This window comes from Cornus florida, unplaced genomic scaffold, assembly GCF_030987335.1.
Source record: "Cornus florida cultivar Cherokee Brave unplaced genomic scaffold, ASM3098733v1 CherokeeBrave_3.0.0_Hap2_Chr08, whole genome shotgun sequence".
NCBI classification, from domain to species: Eukaryota; Viridiplantae; Streptophyta; class Magnoliopsida; order Cornales; family Cornaceae; genus Cornus; species Cornus florida.
This window is the reverse complement of record NW_026775578.1, coordinates 12,910,886-12,932,324: the sequence shown is the minus strand read 5'-3', so window position 1 is coordinate 12,932,324 and position 21,439 is coordinate 12,910,886. Positions and strand designations below refer to the sequence as shown.

General features: G+C 34.0%; 1 long non-coding RNA gene across 1 annotated transcript; it reads left to right on the top strand.

Moving 5' to 3' along the window:
• The first annotated feature begins 4,138 nt into the window (after positions 1-4,138).
• Positions 4,139-6,410, top strand: LOC132269447 (uncharacterized). The gene is made up of 2 exons (XR_009469499.1): positions 4,139-4,729; positions 6,170-6,410. It is a non-coding gene; the product is annotated as an uncharacterized LOC132269447 (long non-coding RNA).
• The last annotated feature ends 15,029 nt before the right edge of the window (positions 6,411-21,439 follow it).

The window sequence follows — 21,439 nt, the reverse complement described above, 5'->3', positions numbered from 1 at the left end:
ACATGTATGTATAGCTGGAAGTGTGGAAGGCATGAGAGAGAGACAACCCTTTTACAGGAAGACTAATTAATGGGTTGCTTGCAGCTGCATTCTTTTACATTACTGCCTTCTGTTACCTTTCACACGCACACACACACACACACACACACACACACACACACACACACACACACAGAGAAGAGAGAGAGTTTTCACAGTTGCAGTGTGTGTGTAGAAGAGAAATGGGACCATTCTAGTCTACTAATTCTAGCCTTCTCCCCCAACTTCATGCGAGCCTGAGGATCTGAAACTTGGACCACATTTGAGCTAGGCTTTGTAGGGTTATTGGGAACAATCAACTCTCTCTCTCTCTCTCTCTCTCATGCGTAGCAGGCTGGCAGGACAGTGCTTAACTGCCCAATTGAAACTATTCTCATGTGGTTAGTAAATCCCACACCCATTAGAGTATGGGTCAATTCGGGTTTCTATTATTAGTGTTTTCTTTTTGTTCCATATATATATATATATTTGTTGAGCCTTTTTTCACTTGTGTTAATTAACTTTCATTGGAGCTCTTGTTTGGTACAGAGTTTAGTAAGCAGTCCTAGAACTGGTACTGCTGGAATATGTTTGTTTCACCAAGCACAACTTGCAATGCAATGGATAATTGTGTCTTCATGATTTTATTATTTGATGAATTTGAGCTGTTGACCACAAGATTTATGTCGTATTAGATTACAATGTGTGTATGGCGATTGTGACGGTACATGAAGATGGATGTGTAAGTGCATGTGATTGACAGCAACTACACCTATCAATTTTGTTGGCCTGAACGCCAATTATGGGTTCCAAATTAGATCTTTTGATCAAACCAAGTCTCTCCACCAATAATCCCTTGTTAGCTAATACCTACAAAGGTCACGTTAAGGGGGTTTTATTTGGTAGATGGAGAGGATCTCTTTTTTGAATTGTTTAGATTTGACATGACAACTTCCTCTAGATGATCCAATCAACGTGTAGATTCCTATTTTGTGATTTTTTAAGACTATTTTTACCGTGAGTCTAATTAGGTTGTCACATCAGAGTTGGGACTTTTTGTTGTATAGTGAATTGTGTCGTCGTATAGTAATGGACGATTAGATCATATACAAATTATGAATAGAATTTTAATTAAGTTGTCACACCAGAGTTGGGATTTTTTGTTATATAGTGAATTGTGTCGTTGTATAATAATGGACGATAAGATCATATACAAATTATTATTTTGAATTTTAATTAAGTTGTCACACCAGCGTTGAGATATTTTTAATATACAGTGAGTTGCACTCTTGACTTGTATAGTAGGAGACGATTCAAATCAAATAAATTGTATATTTTTTATTTGAATCGCCCCCTATTTTACAGCACGGTGCATTGTATACTCACCCAAAATTTGGCGGTTATCTTGGAATTGAAGTTGAGGTTAACCTAAGACATCAAGAAACAATGCAAACAGGACTTCCATTGCCAATGTTTTTGTGTCGTTGGTGTCAATTAACTGTTGCCGGGAAATGGTATATGTGTGAATTAGTAGGTGAAAGCTCTTCCAAAGACTTATTCGGCTAAGAATATCATTAAACCCATTCTTCATCTTTATTCCCAAAACCATCCATATCTTCAACCACTTTTTTTTAAAGAGGATTTGCAGACAAACAATTGATTAGCTGTCATATTATACGGATTTTAACTAAATAATAGCAATCATTATAGTTTCAAATTTTTTTTTTTTTTTTTTTTTTTCTTTTTCATTTGGCACTTTTCGACAATAAATTAACTGAAATTGAATTTTATGAGCGAGAATAATAAAGTCAACCCAATAAAGGACCATAATATTCTATTGAACTTAACAACCTTTGAATTATTCAGCATCATATCCTCCTAGCCATCATCATTGTGGACATAATTATTTATTAATTAATACATCACAATGTAGAAATCTCCCAAGCATAGTAGATTCGGAAAATAAGTTCTTAAAATTTCGTTTTTGAACCGCACTCCTAACTTGAATATATATGTTATTAATTCGATACACGTGTTCTAAAAAAAAAAAGATAATATATCACATCCTTCATTTCAATGGAATTTTTGTACTAAAATGAATTTTATAGGAAGGTAAAACACTTCATGAGAAATGTTACAGAATGCGAGTCGAATGCCAATTAGTTTGGCGGAAGTACATGGTATTTGGTATTTTTTGTGACAAGGTATCTAGTTTTTGTGGTAATTAGAAAATAATAAAACATCACAACATTAATGCAATTAATAAATAATTGCAATTTAGAAGTATAATTTCACATTACAATTTATTTTTGTTTTCTTTTCTACAAGAAATTCAAATATTCATTATCCTACACGAATTTGAACTCTCACTTTTCATTTCGAGAAATAGAAGAGATATCAACATCAATAACAAATGTGACAATAACCACCACTTCAATAGAGAAGCACAAAAAATAACCATTGAGCCTGATAGTATCCAAGGTGATGATAAATGTAACCCCATTCCTCAGAAGATGAGAAGGGTTATTGGTTCAATTTTTTAATTATATTATTATTAAAGGTTATTTACCAATAAATAAATAAATAAAGATGAGAAGGGTTACTATTTTCATCAGATCGACCAATGGCAGAACCCTAAAATTGACAAAATAAGGGAATTATAAGTAAGAAGAGGACCGCTTCCACATTCAAACAAAGAGTGAGAAAATTACATATATCATGATCACCCATAAATAATAAAAAATAATAATAAAATTTTAAAAATAAAATATTCATAGATTGAAGCTGTTCGATCTGTTAATAAGGATTGAGTCAGGCAATTGCAAATTCCACACTTAGCAACCAAATGTTGGTTTGAATTCACTTGATTCCCTTGAAAGAACTCAATCAGTTTGGCCTTACTTAATCAAGAAAATAAAAAGAAAATAAAATGAAGAAAATTTTGATAATTAACAAAATAAATCTTTTTGATGGCTAGACCAGACATAATATGATTAAGTTAGTCAACTTTTTAAATTTCAAAAGTTTCTTCAAAGTGAAGATTGTATTTGCTTTTGGCAGCAAATTTTGCAATTATTATCAGTACACTTGATTTTTACTCAATTTCCATCCATATTTCTCCCCCTAATTAATAGATAAATTTTGTGCCAAATATATATATATATATATGGATCTATTCCGAATATATAGATTGTGCTAAAGATTCAAAATCCATACACACACACACTCGTGTATTATTCTCACTTTAACATGTTAATGTAAGAATATTACAATTACATCAATATATTGAGGCTCTTTAAAAACCAGGTACGTGGCTGGATTGTGTGGGATTATATTCCATAAACATGCAGGGTTTTGGCCTAATCCCTAACCCTACAACCATAGAGAGATTTGCCCTACTCCTTCCACCCAATTATAATTAAATTAATTAAATAAAAAATCATCCACCCATGATTTAATTAATAGTCCAGTTTCTATATATATATATTACATCATTACCTCCACTAACACGCACATACACACAAGAGGGAAGTTTGTTAGATCAAAAGAAGATTATTCCTTTTCGCCTCTCCAAATTAACAAATAAAATCCCTAAAGTTTAGGCAAATCTAATCATTTTATTTTTAAATAAAACCTCTCATTATACTCTATAATATATCTCTTTCATACTTCAGTTGAGACCGACTCTTGCATGTGTATATATATATATATATATATATATATATATATATCATAATTACCATATATTTATATGAGTATGCATATACTATTTAGTGTATATAGACACTGTGGCTTTAATGAGACATTAGGAGTAGCATGCTTCCAACAAATGGCAATTTTGGAAGGAAGGACATACACTCAACAAATAAAAGATGCTTAAAGAGTGACACATCATATAATTTGTTTGGGTTGAGATGTTTTTTTTTTCTTCTCATTTCTTCTTTTTGTGTGAACCTTATGCAACACTAAAGAAGCCATGCAAAAATGGTCCCCCCACATACTACTACTGTTTGATGCCTTGTGTGTGTCTGTGTGTGTGAGAGAGAGAGAGATATATAGAGAGAGATAGGTGCATGAAAGGGTCCCCCACCCTCCCAACCCTAAAGTTAATAAATGCTCTTACAATATATGGAAACTCTCACTAACCTGTCTGCAATATATGCATGGCGTGACAATTTTCAAATTGCATCAATTGGGACCACTTTAATATATTTCTTTAATTGTCTTTTTTATTATTTATTTACTTATTTATTATATGATCAACAATACTTTTTTTCATTCACCTATTCTCTCTATCTTGTGCCCAATAAAAATTATAATTCCCCTTTAATTCCACCATTTCAAACCTCTATTTATACCCATTAATTCACCCTCTAGCTCTTCACTCTAGCTTTAACAAAAGATTGAGAGAGAACAAGAAGCTAGGTCAATATATATATCTCTCTCTAGATCTTCAATAGACTACCCAATTTTAGGAGTGCCTATTTTCTTTTCGTGCACCCCCATCTGTTGAAGCTGCCAGCGTGATCTTAACTTCCCTCCTTTGTTGAGGAATGATCAGATCATGTGGTAGCTTCACCTGTTGCTGGTGGCACGGCAAAACCCTAATTTCACATCAACCCTAATTTTCATATGCTTACACACACACACACACACACACACCCACACCCATACAACCCATCTAGGGTTTTCCTTCAAAATCCTACATCAGGTATGCGGTGATCCTCTTGTCTCTTGTTTGGGGTTCATTTTCATGGGTTTTTTTACTTAATTTTCTGTGTGTTAGGAGTAGTACTACTTTTCTTTAACTTGTACAAGCAAATTTGGTATTTAAAGTGTTGTGCTTTTTCTACTTTTATTATGTCAAAACTTATGAGGAAGGAAAATGTTTTCAGATTGTTAGCAGTTTGAGTGACACCAAATTTTTTTATTTTTATTTTTGTCTTGGCCAGATTTGACGATTCCAAGATCCCTCTTTATACTTTGGGGGATGAGCCTTTATATGCCTTGATTTGCCCTAGTACTGTTTTTGCTTGTTAATGATCATCTTTTGGATGTACATGTGTTCTCCTCTTAATTATTTCATGTATTTTGTTGTATGTACTGATCATTCCAATATTTGTTTTCCTCTCAAAGTGAGATTTTATTCTTGATAAATTTACCCTCAAATTACAAAATAATAATACAAAGAACGTCTGAAAATATTGCACTCTTTGTTGAGATTCGGAATTTAATTCCTCTTTTTTTCCAGCCTAATTAGGGTTTTTATGAGGTGGGTTAAATGCTTCTTTTTTCTTGCAGCTACAATTAAATTACTAGAAGTTCTTGGACCTTGTCCTCTTTTGGGATTGAATACTGGCTTTTTCTCTCTTTATTTATTTATTTATTTCTATATAGCTATAAAAGATTATAGTTTTGACAAACTAGTTGAATCTTGAGGGAAATACACCTTATTAATGTTGCCATGTTTACCTCATAATGTTTTGAAGCTTTCATTTTCTTCCCTCAGGCTGTTATGGTACTCAACCCTGCTGGCTTATCTAATCTCAGATTAATGCTTTCTCGGAGCATGTTTAATCCTTCTTGACTGAGCCAGTTACCTTGTGTATGTATGTTTGTTTGTTTGTGTGTGTGAGAGGGAGAGAGAGAGTTGGTGTACAATTAGTAAACTGAAAATATTTTAAGACTTGATTAAAAGGAGTTGCTTAAAACAATGGATCTGGGAGATGTTGTTCATGAAAATAGGAAATAGGGCTAATGGTAGATATATATACACACACACACACACACATACGGATTCTGAGATGACTATTTATGACAATGGAACAGTAATATTGTACTATTTTGAAGATGGCAACACACCTAACGTATCAGATTGTGTATATAACAGCTAATCTTTTCTGTTGGCTTGGTTTCAGAAATTAAAGCACAGTACACTTCCTATCTATAGGACACCATTTATGTTCAGATGTTTCAGTACACACCATCATATTTTGAATTTATGAACAATTTGACTTTTATTTTCCTTACCTTACTTTTCTCATTTGTACTTTTATTTTTTTAGCTTATTAAAATTTTTATATTAACTCTCTAGTGTTTGTACATACTAATTAAAAGATTATTATTAATCTGTCAAAGCAAAAAATTGCAGGTGGTTGAGAAGCCTAGTAGCTGATTGGAGTCTTCGATTAGGCCTCATCATACTCGTGGAATTTAGATGCCTGGATTATATTCAATGTTGCTGGTTTTGGCTGTCTTGGCCACAGTTGTAGATCATATAACTTTAAGTTTGATGTTATTGTTTTGATCATCTTGTCTTGTTAGCTTGTATTTATATTTTTTCCTTTTTAATAATTTTTCGTGAACTGAAAATATAGATGTGTTCTTTGGAAGTGGATTTTGCAAAAACAAATTTCTAACTCAATAACCAACCATTACCCATATCATCTCTTCAACTCATTAGTGAACAAGCACCATCTCTCTCCCCCACTCTGTGTGTACGGTTTTCACTTATGAGTTGGCCATTGGAATAGGACATCTTCCTTGTTAGGAAGTTTGATTTAGGCAAGATTCCACATACCTTTCAAATGGATCGAGTACCCAAGGAATCAAAATCCTCATTAGTTTGATTCTCCTAACTTTTGCTGAGGTCTTCGTACGTTGGTCACTTGTCACACTCATTCGTGAGGGAAATTAGGTGAAAGAGTAACTCACTAGGGTTTGTTTCATGCCAGTAAAAGAGATTAACATGAGCCATCTAACAGGACACTGACATTTACAATGTGCTATCTTTGTAAGGGTGGTGAATAAATTAACTTAAGCAATACAGACTTGCAGTTTAATTTGATATCTACATATCCTAATATATTAATTCCTTTGTATTTTAAAGTTTAATCTGATCTTAGATACTTTCAATGGGTAGTGATCATCATGCAATGTTGCTGTTACTCATACATGATGTCACATGTTTGATCATTGATGGTAGGACAAGAAATTAAGTTCATCATGACCTCATGATCATTGGAATCTTGTTAAACCTCGCGCGCACGCACACACACACACCTGATCTTCCAATTTTGTACGCCAAGAACAAAATTAATGGCTCATTAATTTACTGAGCTTGAGATTTATTGGGTTCAATCCAATATTTGGGTTTTCCAAATTATTACATGTTTATCCTTATAATGATGAGAAATTTGGCTCATTTTTTGCAAGTTAATTAAGTGGTGCATGGAATATATTGCTCAAGTTTGGTGGTTATGACATGGTGAACAAGTCTTGATGAGATTCTTGACTAGAATGCTGGAGTTGCACGAGGCAACTAGGTTTGATAATTTGCACTCAGAAACAGCTCGACACAAGTTGAGGCCTAAACCGAAAATTATAAATGATCTTATGCTCCCTAGTTGCAATAATGAACATACACAGTTTGCACAAATAAGACAACTATCTTCCCCTTGAGAAGTGGCAATAATTAGGTTAATGTGATTCTCTACAAGGTCCTCCATAGATCTCTGTATTCCTTGCAATTTGTATATGGTGAGAAATCATAGAAAAACTTATGTGGATAAGGTTTAATTTGTGAAAGATAGAAGAAGATCAAAGTAGAACTAGAGAGAGACAAGGGAAAGAACAAAGAACAAATGGAATATTTTACGTACATATGTTATATATGTAATTCCACATATTTTTAACTTAAATTCATTAACACATGGACTCATGCATATTATATTGAATAAAGATACAATATTCGAATTGAGACTCATTATCATTACTCTTTTAATTAACACGTACACATTATTGTCCATCAGAGCCTCTTATGCATGTGTGATAAAATATGTAGATTTATTTACTTTTAATATTGCTGTAGCGATGGATTTGCCCATTTTGATTTCTTCATATTTCTGAAAATAGTTTTTAAAAATTTGAAAATAGAGAACAATGTTGTTCAAAACGTAAAACTTATATTAGATTTTTGTTTCGAAAGAAATGAGAACTGTCAAGCTTCAACCATTTGGGCTGAAAATGGGCCACTACTTGAGACACGAACAAAGACTTTTATCAACTTTCATGACATAGTTCAAAACACAACATATAGGCCTAAAGAAGAATTTGGGTCCTTACACTACATATAGGCAGCAGAGCCCAACCATTTCCTGGCCCAAATTTCACATCCACCAGGATCATAATACAGTATATGGTTTTTGCCTCCTTTAATTCCAATGTCCTGTAAAATTGGGCCAATCTATAAGTAACCCACAGCCCAGGTTTCCAATTGTCAATGTGTAAATAATGGAAAGCCCAGAAGATGCCAGTCTCCATAGTCTATTAGGGTATGTTTGGTAGGGTGGGTTTGAAGGGGAAGGATAACATTAATTATGAAGGAAAGGGAAGGGAAGGATAATTTTAACCCCCTATCGTGTTTGGTTAGTTAATGAAGGAAAAGAAAGGGAAGGAAAATAATCATGTTTGGGAAAATAGAATGAAAGAAATGAAAGGGAATTATTTTAATAAATTGACTATTATACCTTTTTATATTTTAATAAATAAATAAATATATATATATAGTATCCTATACCTGCACAAGAAAAGAAAAAAAAAAAAAAAAATTAGGGCAAATCATTTCAGCCTTTCCCAATCTCGTTTCCATCTCTATTTGATATATATATATATCAGCAGCGGGGCCACAAGAAAAGAAAAGAAAAATTTAGGGCAAATCATTTTAGCCTCCCCAATCTCGCCTCCATCCCTATCATTGTTCTAACCTCTGAACTTGCCCTCTCTCTCTATCTCTATCTCTCTGCACTACAAGATTCAGAAGTTCAAAACCTAAACCCATATATTTCAGTTTATCTTTCTGTCTGCAAGAATAAAAAATTCAAAACTTCGGTATATCATTTCAGATTGTTCAGAAAATCAAAACCCATATCTTTCAGTTTTTATTGCTGTTATTCCAGTTTGGGTTCGCCGTTCGCAAGCTTCAGCCGCCGGCGTGCCGTCTCTCATTCTCTCTACAACTGCTAACTTGTATGTAACTTGAATGTATATTGTTTTGAGGGTAAAATTGGCATCACAACTCCTCCATCAGCCATTGCCTTCCCTTTCCTTCCATTTCTTCCCATTTTTGGGAGGATAAGTAAATCACTGTACAAAGCTATACATAACCCTCCAAACCCTTCCCTTTCATTTCATTTCCTTCCACCCATTTTACCCAAACACACTTTTTAAATCACCCTTCATCACCTTCCTTTCCCTTTCCTCCCATTTCCACCCTACCAAACTGAGCCTTAGTCTGTTAATTAAATCTCTCTCTCACACACACACACACACACACACACACACACACTTAGCATATTGGTTGTTTGTTCAATGGCCTCAAAGAGACACATTTTATCGCAATGCAATTATTATACGGTTTGGACTTCATAGTCATAGGCAAGAAGACTAGGCACTTGAATTGCATGTTTCAGAAAATGAGACTTGAAGGTTTAGCTCCGGACCATGTAATTGGTGGATGAGGACTGTAAATTTGTTGACTCCGTGAAAGAAGTTTATGGCATAGGATGGAATTGAAATTTGAGCATTAGGGTTACCTAGTGGATTTTAGCAAGTCGGCTCATGTAGAAACGATTGGACCATGCCCTTGAATCCTAGTGCCATTAATTTTATGACATCCCAAATTGTGGAAGAGAAGTTGTTGATACGTGTAAAGTTAAAAATCGTGAGCATAGACAATGTGCAAAACGGGCAATATTCACACTTATAAGTGAAAAACATGCATGCTGCATGAATAGATGAAATAATGTGAAAGAGGAAACTAATGAAAAATAATGGAGTTACATAATCAACTTAGCATGGTTTTAATCTAGGGACAAGTGCAGAAGACACCCCTAAAGTATACTCCGTGTAGCATTTTACTCCCTATTTGAAAAAAGTGTGTCAAAAACACCCATAATCCTGTCACATTATGCAAAAATACCTCATCTGTCATAAATTAGTGATGTAATACCTATTTTACCCTTTTATTCTTCCGAAAATGCCCAGTGGGGTATATATGTGTTACGTGTATAATAGGGTTGATAGCTGAAGTAGAGTTTCCTTGCTATAGTTGAATTAGTCTCCGAGCTGAATTAGTTTCCCTGTTTTCTCTCTTTTTATCTCCTTTAGAATTGGTCTTCTGTTAACTTTTTGTTTCTTAGATAATAGGAGTTTGTTTTGCAACAAACTCTATCCTTCTTGTATTTAAGAGTTTGACATGAATAAATAAAGTAAGAATAAAATTAGATTTAAAGTCTTGTAGAGGTTGCTACCCTCGAAGTAGCTTGGAAACTTAATATTTTTCTATCTCACTCTCTTTTGTTTTCACTATAAACTCTTGTTCAGTCCTAAGGAACGTATCAGTGGTATCAGAGAAAACGGCTCGACGCTACAACGAATTGACGACAACACTTATTCATTTATAAATGAGATTCCCCCGGATTTTCGGATGCTGGTTGGCCAGGCCCACGCCCGACTACCCGAGGATATCAAAACAATTAGTAATAAACGAACACAGAATATAATTAAGGAAACATGAATAAATAAAAATTTGCTGAAAAGAAACTAGAATGATAATCCAAATACTGAAACCTCAGAATAAAATTAAATTAATAAAGAATTATTCTGATACATCCAAATTCTCCATTTCTAATACAGCTCTGGAATCCATCTGGTGGACCCCTAAAAACTCCAACACTGAAATCATCAACTGAAGAACTCCACTGCTAAATCATGAAGAAGCTCCTACGTCGTCGGAAGAACGAAAAGTCGTCTCTGCTCAGCACGAACAAGATCTAAGACCTGGAACCGTCCGTTACCTGAAAAATAATAGTGGGTCAGGCTTACGAACAAGTTCTATCTTAACTATAATCCAAATAGAGACCCGATACGCAGATACATCCTAGATGTCTCAACCATATCTATATAGTCCGTAATAGATAAATATATATCCACACTACAGGACTCTCACTAAACTGTGTTGAGGGTCTCAACTTGAATATGCACCTGAGTGGGCATAACTACCTAAGCCTAACAGGGTATACCTCAACTAACATAACTAGCTACGCATCATACCGTATGTACGCACCCTAACCGTCGACTATGAGACTCAAGCTCAGATCGCGGTACCATAATTTATATATATATATTCCCATCCAAACCAATGCAGTGACACTCAACAATTTGTTGCCATGACACGACATAAAATTAGGATTTAAGTGTTTAAATTAAAATCCCTATCCATTCTACTAACAGAAAATATAAACAATCATCCGTTATGTCATTCAATTGTTTTAGTTAACAGGGCATGCACCCATGTAGGATTTAACTATTTTAGTTAATCCATTCCGTATGTATGAGTGGGTTGGAATTAGCGTTTTGATCTAATCCGTCCCTCCGTATGTCACCGTCCTATACCGGTACATACATGCAAATGATTCGTAAATGATGCAACATTTTATGCAATATATCAAACAAATCCATATAATCCAAATAGATAATAAACAGAAACAGTTCATTATCTATAATCCAGAATCCATCCACGTAACTAACAAAACAAGATTTAATAGTTCATCAAGTTAATTATCCAGCATCCATCCAAGTAATTGACAGAAAATATATATAATTAATTCTTCAATTAATTCCAGGTCAACCTCCAATTAGGTTAACAGAACCTAATTACTAATTCAGCAATCTAAGTCCAAACCCTAATCCCAATAATTGCTGTGTAGTGCTTAATATTACAGCAATTACAATCACAAGCTTAATTCCATGTATCGCAGTACAGAATTTAATATTTCCAACAATTAACGTCCAAGGTATATATAGATCAAAAATGATATATAAATGACCCCAGCATGCAACCAAAATAAGATTTATGAATATATATATATATAATCCGTTAAATTACTAAAATTAAATTAGGCAATTAAACCCCTTCCATCCGTTAACAGCCGGCACCGCTGTGTACTTTCCTACGGTTAAATCCAAGAGTACCAAGCCATTAATTTATTTAATGTGGCTCTAGTATAGCCTAATATCATGTTTAGAGTCCATGCTACAATCCGTTAAATTTTTAAAACAAGATTTAGCAATTTAGTCTTTCTTATCCGTTAGCAGCGTACAAATTTGCTTAATTTTTACACTATTTATTCCATTTGCCCTATGGACCAAATTATACAATTAGAAGGATTAAAATCCATTAAAATTACTTTTAGAATCCTCATTCCAATCCCTGAAACCATTTAAAATTCCAAACAAGGCCCAAATAGTGTCCATGCAGTGCCTCAAACACGTCCAAACACTAGACAACCAAATGAGCCTACTCTAAAATCATAGAGCAAGCTCTAAACACTTTAGAGCAGGCTCCCTAACCCCTTGGAGCCGGCTCTATGAAGGGGGCAGCTGGCTCCCAACTTCCTGGAGCCGACTCTCTCCTCATTTGAGCCCACTGTTCCGCTTCCTGCTTCGTCTTGCATCATCTGTTCATCTCCGGCCTCTTCCTACCCTTCTGTTCTTCCTTAACACTAACTTTAACAGTCTAATATTTATACATTATCATCCCAGTACTTGGTTTACAACAGTAAGTACCACAACAACAATTAAAACCATAACAGTTTCATATTTTAAAACTAACCACGAAGAACAGAAATGCAAGGAAAATTTCAGACATATTGTAAACATATACAGATGATTATTTTGGCATATGATAGGCATGTAAAAACTCAATTAATATTTAATTAAAACCCTATAGACCATCTAAGAGTGCACAGAACACAGGCCAAGGGGAGAGAGACAGAATAGAACTTGTCTTTACAGTTTTGGATTCAAAACCATGTCGTCGTCTTCTTAAGCTTTCCGACAACGTCCGAGTACTGTCAACTCCACCTTCTACTGCTCAACCTTCCCTTCTCCTAAGTCCGAACCCTAATCCGCAGCCGAAACCCTCACCTAGGTTACTCTGTTTTCCTCAAACCCTCTCTTTGTTTTCATTCTAAAAGCTCTCTGTAAAATAAACCCTTATATACGTGAATAGGGTCTGTGTTTATTTTCCAACCCTAAAACGACCTATTGTTGTATTTATATAAGCTTAAAGAAAACCTAATTCCAATTCTGAGAGGAGATGGGAAAAAAATAAAATTATACTAAGTCGGCTAACTCATGAGATTAAACGAAACCCTAAAATTAATATTCATTTAATAAAAAATTTCTAATTTAATTATTAATAATTCCTTATAATTAAATTAACCCAAACATACATATATCCCCATAAATACATGAATATAAAATCATGAGTATTAACCGTACCCATGTAATCCAACCCATCCAATCTGCTAAAATAAAAATAAAACAACTAACCACAGTTAAATCAAATAGACTAATTAATCAGATACGAAAAATTCAAATACACTATGAACAATTAAATCAAGTTAAAATAAAATAATCAAACACATAACCAATTTGACACATAAGCACCTAGCCACAAAATCAAATTAAAATTGCACATAGAATAAAATTTAAATTCCAATCTTATCATTTTGAAAACTAGGGGTATTACAGTTCGACACCAACTTGATGTTCTTAATGTGTTTGTAGAAAGGCTTTCCAAGGCCCCATCGTCAGAGAAGGAAGAACAACTGGTTGGCTCGTCCAATAATAGTACGATTGTTTTTGGTATGGGCACTCTACAGAACAAGGGGCCAAAGATTGACCTCTTCAAATATGATGGTTCAGAGGACCCCTCTGGTTAGATTTATTAGCAGATCAATATTTTCTCTTATATCAAATTCCTGTTCATCAGTGCCTTTTATATGCCTCCTTTCACTTAAAGGGTGCAGCTTTCCAATACTTCAAATACTTGCAACATGCAGGAGAGCTTTCAGATTGGGCGTCCTTTGTTCAAGCACTTGAGAAGTGGTTCGGACCAACTGAATATGAGGACCCAGAGGGCGAGTTATCCAAGCTACGTTAAACATCAACTGTTGCAGCTTATCAGAATCAATTCGAGAATTTAGCCCAGCGGATTGATGGTCTTCCTGATAAGTTTCTCACTTGCACCATCATCAGTGGCCTCAAGAAGGACATTCGGATTATGGTAAAGTCCTTTCGCCCCACCTCTTTAAAGGATGCCATTGGACTTACTCGTCTCCAAGAGAAGAATTACTCTAAGGATCGCAAATTTTTTTCTACAAACAAACCATCTTCTTCGACACCAACAGCCCCTCAACCAACTATTAAAAAAATTTCCCATGAGGAAATGAAAGCCCGTCATGACAAGGGGCTTTGTTATAACTATGATGAAAAGTTCAAACTTGGCCATAAGTGCAAGTCTTTCACTTTGTTCCTTATTGAAAAGCGTAATTTCAGTGATGAAGACATGGATTGTTCGCTTGACGATGCTGCTGTCACACATCCCCAAATCTCTCTTCATGCCATAGATGGTACTCAAACTCCACAGACCATGCGTGTTACTGGAATTATTTGCAGCAAGCCCCTTTACATTCTTATTGATTCCGACTTCACCCATAATTTTTTGGACCCATTAATTGCCTCCCGAACTGGTCTTCCTATCTGTTCTAAGGCTCAATTTGATGTTATGGTAGCTAATGGTGATCGATTATCTAGTGAGGGACAATGTCTTGATGTAAAACTTAACATACAAGGAGTTCCAGTAACAACAAACTACTACCTCCTTTCCCTTGGTAGTTATGATGCCGTATTGGGTGCACAATGGCTCCAATCATTGGGGCCCATAATATGGGACTTCTCCAAAATGTTGATGCAATTTTCTTATAAAGAAGTTACATTTAAGCTTGTTGGTGTCGCTGCTAAAGAACTTTCTATTCTTTCTCGTCATCAAATGGAGCACTTTTTTAGACGTCTCTTTCCGTGTTTATTATTGCATATCTCAGAAGTTTGTGCTGTTACAAAAGTACCCAGTCCTCCGCCAAGCATTCAAGCCATTCTCACTGACTTATCTAATGTGTTCTTTCCACCATCTAATGTGCCCTCACTTCGGTCGCACGATCATCGCATCACGCTTCTTTCAGGATTGTCACCAACTAATGTCCGACCCTACAGAATATCCATTGATGCAAAAGGCAAAAATAGAACGCATTGTTAGATAAATGCTCTAAGAAGGAATAATTAGACCAAGCTGTAGCCCATTTTTATCCCCTGTTGTGTTAGTTCGTAAGCATGATGGTAATTGGCGGCTATGTGTTGATTATCAAGCTTTAAACAGTGCAACAGTCAAAGAGCGGTATCCAATTCCAATGGTAGATGAACATTTGACTTAAGGTCTGGATTCCATCAAATCCAAGTAGTGGAGGACGACATTCCTAAAACTACTTTTCAAACACATGACGGCCATTATGAATTTCTTGTGATGCCTTTCGGCCTCACAAATGCCCCATCAACATTTTAGAGCCTCATGAACGAGGCATTTCGTCCGTTCCTAAGGAAATTTATTTTGGTATTTTTTGATGATATATTAGTTTACAGCTCTACCGAGGTAAACCATGTCACTCATCTAAAACAAACCTTGGAGCTCATTCGTCAACACAAATTGCATGCAAAATTGTCAAAATGTCGTTTTGGATGTTCATAGGTCAATTATTTGGGACATGTGATCTCTTTTACTGGTGTTGCCGTAGACCAAAAGAAGGTGGACATAATTCTACAATGGCCTCTACCATCAACATTGAAATCACTCCGTGGATTTCTTGGCCTAACAGGATATTACAGAAAGTTTGTTCTAGGGTATGGAAAGATTGCAGCGCCCCTTACAACTATGTTGAAGAAAGGAACTTTTCATTGGACAGATAATTCCAAGGCAGCATTTGAGTTGCTTAAGCAAGCATTGACTTGTCCCCCTGTTCTTGCACTTCCAGATTTCACCAAAAAATTTGTGATCGAATGTGATGCTTCTGGAGTTGGAATTGGTGTCGTGTTAATGCAATCAGGTCGTCCAATAGCTTATTTTAGCCAAGCCCTTCATGGTAAGCATCTTCATCTCTCTACTTATGAGAAAGAACTACTTGCATTAATCTTATTTATTCAGAGATGGCGTCCATATTTGCTGGGAGGTTGTTTTTTAATTCGGACTGATCATCGTAGCTTAAAATATTTATTAAAGCAACGAGTGGGGACACCTTCTCAACAACGTTGGTTATCAAAACTTTTGGCTTATCATTATATATTTGAGTATAGACGGGGATCCATGAACTTAGCAGCTGATGCATTGTCCAGGCGTGATTAAGATCTTAACTTACATTTTGTTTCACGAATTATACCAGTATAGATGAAAGAATTAGACAACCTTTTTCTCGCAGATCTGGACGTTGTTGCCAAGTTACAATCTTATCAGGATGGGAAACTGGACTTATTTAAATATTCTATTCGGAATGGGCGACTCTTATACAAGGGAAGATTTTATGTTGGTACTAATTATACTTTTCGAAGTACTGTTCTGCAGGAGTTTCATTCCAGCCCCGTTGGTGGACATTCTGGCTTCCATCAGACCTTGTATTGTGTTCAACAAGATTTCTATTAGCCAAATATGCGCTCCTTTATTAAGAAATTTATACAAGAGTGCGAAATTTGTCAAAGAAACAAGACTACAAATACTTTGCCTGCTGGTCTTCTACAACCTCTGCCCATTCCGAATCAAATTTGGGTTGATATCTCAATTGATTTTATTGATGGCTTACCTAAATCAGGTGGCAAGGATGTTATTTTTGTAGTAGTTGATAGGTTGTCGAAATATGCATACTTCATAGCTCTATCTCATCCTTATACAGCTTATTCCGTTGTGCAAACCTTTTTTGATAACGTCTTTAAATTTCATGGAATGCCTAAGACAATCGTAAGTGATCGAGATAGAGTTTTTCTTAGTGATTTCTGACAGCAATTATTCAAGCTACAAGGAACAAGTCTCCAATTCAGTTCGGCCTATCATCCTCAGACTGACGGCCAAACTGAGGTGGTGAATAGGTGCCTAGAAACTTATCTTCGATGTTTTGTAAGCCTTTGACCTAAAGATTGGGTGAAATATCTCACCTTGGCAGAATAACACAAATATTCATTCTTCTACTGGTATCTCTCCCTTGAAGCAGTCTATGGTTGCAAACCTCCGAAACTTGTTCCTTATACAGATGGGTCAAGCACATTGCCACAACTTGACGAACAATTAAGGGACCGTGATTCAATTTTAAAGTTGTTGTGTTAGAATTTGCATGAAGCTCAGAACAGCATGAAGATTTTTGCAGATAGGAGGCGTGCAAAACGAACTTTTAAGATCGGTGATTATGTTTATTTACGCCATCAGCCTTATCGCCAATGTTCGGTAGCAGTCCGAAAATCTCTTAAACTTTCACCTCGTTATTATGGACCTTTTCAGATTTTAGAAAAGGTTGGAGCAGTGGCTTACAAATTAAATTTGCCTTCTTTAGCAAAAATACACAATGTTTTTCACGTCTCTCAGCAGAAGAAAAAATTGGGCGATCAAGAAGTACCACAAATTTCACTTCCTGAAATTTCTACCGAAGGAATATTGGAGCCGAAGCCTGCTCAAAATTTGGAACGTTGTATTGTTCGCAAAGGTCAAAGAAATATCACAGAAATTTTAGTTCAGTGGGTAGGTACTTCTAGAGACAGTGCAACATGGGAACGACTCTTAGATATGAAGAGGCATTTTCTAAAACTTAACCTTGGGGACAAGGTTAATTTTGAGGGGGAGACACTGTTACGTGCATAATGGGGTTGATAGCTGAAGTAGAGTTTCCTTGTTGTAGTTGAATTAGTCTCCCAGCTGAATTAGTCTCCCTATTTTCTCTCTTTTTATCTCCTTTAGAATTGGTCTTCTATTAACTTTTTGTTTCCTAGATAATAGGAGTTTGTTTTGTAACAAACTCTATCCTTCTTGTATTTAAGAGTTTGACATGAATAAAGAAAGTAAGAATAAAATTAGACTTAAAGTCTTGTGGAGGTTGCTACCCTCGAAGTAGCTTGGAAACTTAATATTTTTCCATCCCACTCTCTTTTATTTTCACTATAAACTCTTGTTCAGTCATAAGGAACGTATCAATATGCTACTAATCTCATAGTATAGGAGTGTTATGTGTACATTATCTTATATATATATATTTTTAAAAAAACTTTTTTCTCTATATATATATATCTAAATATTTTTTTTAAAACTTTGAGAATTTGTAGAATAAGGATTTGAATTTTTTGAGATTCCAGTTTACTCTTTTCTACTATTTTTTTTTTCTTTATATATATATTTTTGGTACCAACAATGTTAAAATAAATAAATAAATAAATAAAAATTTGTAATATCAGTGTGCATTAGTTTTCGGAATTTGGAAAATTTTTGTTTTATTTAGTTTGCACTTTATTTTTATTTTTTATTTTTTATTTTTATTTTTACTTTTCTTTTGTAATTTTATTTTTATTTTATATTTTTATCTTTACTTGTTCATTGCCGGCGTCCTGCAATGGTGTCATTTTCGGTCATTTTATAAAACTATTTATTTTTATATATTTTATAAAATGATTCAGTAAGAGTAATTTTGTCAACTTAGGGTTTAAATTTGTCAGAATGATCTATTTGAACCGGATTGAAACTTTTTTAGGGATGTTTTTTTGTACGTAAAGGGCATCATTCAATAGTGTCATTTTCGATCATTTTACAAAATTATTTATTTTTATATATTTTATAAAATAGTTAAATAATAATAATGCAGTGAACTTAAAATTTAAATTTATTAAAAAGATCTATTTGTATTAAATTAAAATTTTAAATATATATTTTTTTGCACACGAGTAGTGGGACCTTTAATCTAATTAATGATTGAATGAATTAGTTTTGTGACGGGATTGATTGTGTCACGTTTGAATGGCAGGTTGTGACCCATGATTATACTTTTGCAATATAAAACCGTACATCATATAAAAGTAGAAGATTTTGTTAGATATGGCGGGGGGAATTGTCTTTTATTCATTTAGTAAACTTAATTGTTTAAACAATACATGATTTACATAATATAAAGAGTACAAAATTTATAATTGGACCTCTCAACAAACAAATTTAATAATTAAGGAAAAATACATCTTTTAGACAATTTTTACAAGATGAATAATGGTACAATTAATATAAAATAATTAAAATTAATAATAGCAAAATAGACTTTATGAAATAGCTGGCGTAATAAAAGAGTGGATGATGCAATATATATATAATCTGGCAATGATACAGGGAAGATTCAAAGATTCAATTTTGGCACACACACAGTGAACACACAGAGAAAGAGAGAGGTGGGGTCACATTTTCATGAAGGGAAAAGTCTGAAAAATACTTTTGTGGTTTTTAATTTGTGCGGATTATATCTGTTTTTATTAAATTTGTTTATATAAATTCATATTTAGATATAAAAATATGCAATTAAGCACTTTCGGTGAGAATTTGGTGAGTTGGTCCTGTGCATGACAGATGACCATTTTAAACTCTTTATTTCTAAAATTGTCATTTTATATATTTTTACTATCTCTCACCATATATGTGTGTGTGTTATATGTGTGTGTGTATGTGTGTGTATATATATATAATTTCACTTTCTCTTTCTCTCCCTACAGTCTTTCTCTATCTTAGTTTGATTTATAGTCTCCGGAATTGGCACCAAGCGAATTGTAAATTACTGAAATAATAACAATAATAATAGCGGTAGTTATCATAGCGAATGAGTATAGTAGATTTAAGTAGAGTAGGGTCATCTTTCAATATTGTTTGAATCTGGAATTTTTGGATTTGGTTGATGTGTGAATATGAAATAGCTGGCGTGATAAAAGAGTGGATGATGCAATATATATATATATATAATCTGGCAATTATACAGGGACGATTCAAAGATTCAATTTTGGAACACACACAGCGAACACACAGAGAAAGAGAGAGGTGGGGTCACACTTCCATGAATGCAAATAATTATGAAGATTCCTGGTAGATTCATAACATAAAGTGGCGTAGTGAATTGCTGACTTGAAAAGTGGACTCACAATTTGTTCAAAATTGATAAATAATGAGAATAATAGTGCATGAAATGATCCGAACCGTCCGCTGTGGTGGAGGATCTGAGCTCATACCCAATACCTCCTAATAACTCTTCCCCGAGCAGACAATGCAGGCCAACATAATCCTAAATGGTGGGCCGGCGGCTATAGCCATTTTGGCACCATATATTTAATAATTGAATGCTCTTCTTTAAAAGTGCAAAGACAACTCATTTTAACACGATGGCCTTGAAATTGGATTTGAAGAGCTCGTTTGGGGTGGTTGTTGGAATAAAAAAAATGCTTTTGTCAATAAAACTGTTAAAAAATTGAGATTGTGTTTGGTGACATAATTATTTTTTGATTTATTTTTAAAAATATTTTTATTGCTAATTTTATAATAATACCAACTTTATTAAGAAATAAATATAATTTTCTTTATGAAAAATAAAAATAACATAATTGACTAATGAAAAATAGTTACTTAAAATATTCAACTTCTACTCCTTTTAAAAACTCCAAATATACTAGTTTCATTCAAAAGCTCTATTGAATTAAATTTAGTAATTATTAAAAAACCAAACACATCTAAATACAATTTTTTTAAATAAAAGCACTTTTAAGCAGTACAGAAGCAATCTCAAACGGGCTCCAAGTCGAACTAAGGACAGGTTGAATCTTGGTCCGCCTTCAAAATCAGGATCCTTTTTTTATGTCTCAAAGTGTCTGATAATCTCTAATGTAATAACTTTACATTATTTATACACTAAGTTTAATTCGACAATATAACAAGAAGTTAAATTAGAAGACAAGTCCGGCTTCGAAATGAGGATCCCATATATGTTAGTCTCTGATGCAATAACTTTACATCATCAATTAAACTACTTTTAACCGACAATATAATAATGTAGTTCTATTAAATTCTTAATTAAATGATGCTATAAAGTTGATATATTTTTAATATAAATGTGTTACATAATTTATTTAAATTATTATTATTTTTTTATAGAAGAGATATTCCCACATATTACAATTGAGATTAATTCACGCACAAACAACACTCCCACAAGACGTACACTAGATAAGACCGGACAAATGGGGCTCATCCTAACTTATTTAAATTAACGTTTTGAATTTCTCCTTCACTTTTGATTTATATAAAGTAGGTTCACTAATCTTTATCACGAAGGAGAATAAAATAAAATAATAAAAAAATCTTTTAACATGAGAATTAATTAAATAAACAATAGAAGCAAATAGACAAAATGATAAACATGAGCGTCCAGGTTCATCCTCCCGAAATGAGTATATAAAAAAAAAACCTACCTAATCA